The sequence below is a fragment of the Bombus fervidus genome, chromosome 4 (assembly GCF_041682495.2).
Source record: "Bombus fervidus isolate BK054 chromosome 4, iyBomFerv1, whole genome shotgun sequence".
NCBI classification, from domain to species: Eukaryota; Metazoa; Arthropoda; class Insecta; order Hymenoptera; family Apidae; genus Bombus; species Bombus fervidus.
The window spans coordinates 16,826,049-16,830,517 of NC_091520.1; the positions used below are offsets into that span (position 1 = coordinate 16,826,049).

Below are 4,469 nucleotides of genomic sequence, written 5' to 3' on the forward strand. Positions count from 1 at the left end.
TCCTTCACGAACAAGAGAATATTTATTCTACCGGACGAAAATCTATTTTATTAAGTTTCTTGAGAGAATCGCGCCAATCTACGTGCTATAGTGACCTACATACACCGTCGTTTATACATATTTAGCCGATGAAAAAATCGTATTATAAACGAAACGTGTTACAATTAGAAACGTCAATATAAAACGTTAACTTTTAGACATCGATTAATAAGAATAAGATCGTTACGCATCTAATTATCGGTAATTTTAATAAACGATAATTAATCGTTAAGTTTATTTTCCCTACTATCTCGATAATACGTATATTTGTTCTACCTACGTTTATGGTCGATATATTTGTTTCTCGTAATTCATCTACGTTTTCAGAAATCACAGAGATCTTCTTCTTTCTTTTTTCTTTTTTTTTTTTATTCGGTCGATCATTTTCTAATTTTATATTTATTTTAAGAAGACTCGTTTACTTTTGCAAGGAGAACGATAGACCTTCGATCGGTACAATGGCAAATTAAGGAGGTTTCTTCGCGAATTACGACGATCTCTTTCAATCTGGACCTGTTAACAAATCCGAGGGCGGCAAGACGCGAACGGTGAAATCAGTGAAGTCGTGGTTTAACGAACGACGTTTAACGTGCCACGTTGTGGAGGCGTGGATGCTTAATAGAATACACGACGAGCCTCGGCAACAGCAATCACGCTGCTGCAAAGTAATCCGTCGATTCGAGCAAAAGTCTCTTTCACTTTCGTACGAAACGTTATTTTTAGACCGTGCGCGCGGTTTTATATTTTTACGCGCATAATTAAATAACTGGAACCTAAATAGCGATCTTTCTCGTCCACCGAATATCACGATAACTTAAACTCCTCGAGTTAAACAACGTCTCATCCATTTTTACGTATCGTACGCGTTCCCTAGACTTTCGAAAAATCTTTCGACGTTCGTATACCACGATACACGACATTACGTAATATCAAACACCGTGTTACGCCTCTACGTTTCCTGTGTTTCTTTTTCCGCGCAAATTTCCTAAAAACAAAAATAAAAAAAAAAAGAAAGGAGGAAGAAGAGAAGCGAAGGAGAAAGACAATTGAAAGACGTTAAAAATTCACTGTTCCAGGCAAACGTCGGAAACGCGAACTTTCTACAAAACCGACAGCGACGAAGATGTCTGGCAGCGTTTTAAAATTCCACGTAAATGCCGTCGTATTGCACGATGACTTCCGGTGCGCGCGACATTACAAATCACGCGATCGTTGTCCGTAAGAAAGCTGCTGGATGTAGGTGTACACCGCGATTACGCTTGCCGAATGATTTATAGAAACGTGGCGCATCGACTCATCCTCGATGCTTACTCTTAAAGCACCTACGCTTTCGTTCGAAGCACGCGTTCCGTCCGCATGAAAACACCACGGTCCCTACATCCTTTTTAAAAATAATTACATTTGCTAACCAGGCAGGCTGCCGTACGATCGAGCCGTACAAAGGGGGAGAAAGCAGCTGGGTACGAGCGTGCACAACGGAAGAGCATCTACCGCGCCCCTGATAAATCGGAAGTGGAATCACCGTTCTCCTCTTTTTTTCTTTCGTCTGCCTCCTCCTTCGCAAGAAGGAAACGCCATTTACCCGTTCGCTCGCTCGATCGTACACCGGGTAAATATAATTAATTAAAACGGATGCTTTTCGTCGAGACGATTTGACGAGGGGATGATTTAAATCGTCTCTAAACCGATGCTTCGCGCTTAGGTCTTCGCCGTTACGTTTTATCGCGTTACGCTGATTCCTCAAGATCTTCCGTCGATGGTCGCACACAGCCGCTGTTTCCTACGATTTTCCAATCGATTCTTTCCTTTCTACGTCTGTCTGTTCGTTATCTTAGAAATCGAGAGTCGTTGAATTTTCATCCGATTTTCCTCCATACAATTCGTAACGACGGCAGACTTTTGGTCAGGTTTCCGGCTAACGTTCCTGTTTTAGAGGAAAATGAGTGACTGATAGATTATCAGTGAATCCGTGTACGAGAGTCTAGGGGAACTATACGTAAAAATGGATGAAACGTTGTTTAACTTAAGGAGTTTAAGTTATCGTGATATTCGGTGGACGAGGAAGATCGCTTATTTAATTACGTAGCTACTCGATAGATGTACAAATAAGTGTACAAGGTAACTCGCAGTGACCATTTGTATATATTTGTCGAAATGACCAATAACCGTGATATATTTTGTATAAATAAAACGAATGAAAAAGCTTCTAGCTTATCTACTCGTCGTCTGTAGTTTAGAATTAATCGAGATTTAAAGGCAGCCATAAACGATCGTTATCGACTATATTAAACGTTGTTCTCGGGTAAAACAAAGTCGCGGACACGGCTGATATCGTACACTTCGCGATAAACGACTGCCAACTTTTTAATACGTTTCTATATCGATATAGTCGCGCGATAGTTTGTTCGTTCAACGCGTTCGCGAAGAAGAAGAAAATGTCATCCGTGATTTCATAAGTAATCAAATATTTTCGTGAGTCATCGCACACGCACGAAGAAACAAGCAATCGTTCCAGAAATTAGAAAGCGGCGCTTTCGCGTTAAACGGCGAAATTTCTTGGAACGCGAGATCCGCGGAAAACTATGATTCGAATCGATGAGATCGTTTGACGCGCTATCGTCGCTAAAGCTAAAGCGTCGACGGTTTGCCACTCACCGGCAGCGTTTCATATTGCCCCAGATTAAGCTTACGGTTACACCCCCGGCTCTAATAAAAACCAAGCGTTTGACGATTTATTATCAAGGGACCGCTCGTTGTTCGGCCCCCTTTCTATAAAAACGTCGACCTAAATCGCTTTAACTTTACTCCGTACACGATACCGTACATACGCCGTAAACTCTAACAAATTCGAAGAATCGATACGCAGAGACGCGCACGCGAAAATCTTAATCAACGCCAATGGACGTTCGTACGTGTGATTTATCTTACGCTCGCGTCGCTCACAAATTAACGTAATCTCGTTGGTTCCTGGTACCCGGATGCGGGTTTCATGGAAACTCGTCGTCTACGTTGATCGACAGCCACCGTAAAGAATATCGCTGATCCTCAAAATGTGAGTCATCGCCGCAGTGAGAAAACCAGCGTCGCCCCTGAACGACGATGACTTTGATGGTGACGCGTCTCCACGGATACCTTGAGTCATCGTAATCGCGTACCTGTTGACGCGCGCGTTAGGTTTGGAAAACGTTGTGCACGGATACTTCCGCGAGCGAGGAACAGGCGCTGGTTTTAAGCAACTTTGTCATTCCTCTGACGATCTAGCAACGTGATTCTATGTAGTATAGTATAGTAGTAGTAGTTGCGTGTGCGTAAGCATAATTTTGATAATCGACGCGAACAAATATTTTCAATTACCGCGATCGTACGCCTGTTAACACGTTTATAAAATTTTGCTGCGAACGTCGGAATACTTTCGCGAGCCAAGAACAGGCTTCGGTTTTACGAACTCTGCGTTTACAAAGCCAAATGTGAGAAAGATACGAACGCGCGTCAGTTTGAGAAAATATCGTAAAACCAAGTCCATTTCCTGTGAGCTGCGAAGCTGAAATTAAATAAAAAGAATTATATATATATATATTATTCGCCAGCCACTGTGCGTACTTGTTCGAACGAGAAACGAAATTGTCGTTGAACAATTACCACAAAACGCGTGATAAACGTTTCCTAAAAGCATCTCCGAGCTTCGTCGGTTCGCTCGTAGTCGTATACATGTCAACAAGCAGCTTGCATTTACGCTCGTTGTCGTTCGAGTCGCCTAAGTCCGTTCCCCCTCTGTTGACTCGCTTTGGGCCCGTATCTAGCGCGGTAAGCAGTCCATCCGCGGTGACGGTGACGAACAGGCCGATCGCACGTCGCTCCACGCCATCGTCTTTCTTCCGTCGTGACGATCGGTTTCCGTTCGTGCATCGCGATCCATACAGACAGTGTCGTACGTTGTCGAAAGTCGCGAATTTTAATTAAATTTTTCTCGAATTAATTCCATACATCGTCGACTACTCGAACGTGGAAAAATTGAAAAATTGAAAAAACGGAAAAGAAACAGTGCGTTCGATCTTGAACTGTCTCCAGCTATTTAGTAAGAAGTAAACTTGACTCGACTTGACAAACGTTACATACAGTCAGAAATATCGTATTTTATCGTCGTTTGGTGAATTTTACGTTCAGTTTCATAGACTTTGTTTCGCATTACGTGCACTGGCAACTGCTAATCTGTCGAGGGCGATCGAAGGTTTTCCTCGTTCTACGGATGTCCTGTTACAATGACGAATGACTCGTGAAAGGAACTAATGCGGTGAGTCAGAGACGGAATTCGTACGCGGTTCCCACGAACTTTATCTGGTCGTTGAGTATTGCTGTTAAGAAAAATGCGAAAGTACGAAAGTCGAGTGGAATTTTCAAGTGACGTTGAAGTGCGTCGAGTGGACGCGAGA

General features: G+C 42.8%; 1 protein-coding gene across 3 annotated transcripts in view; it reads right to left on the reverse strand.

Annotated features, from left to right (window-relative positions):
- LOC139986449 (G-protein coupled receptor moody) overlaps nt 1-4,469 on the reverse strand; it is a 28,933-nt gene that overhangs the window by 12,768 nt on the left and 11,696 nt on the right. The window lies entirely within an intron of this gene.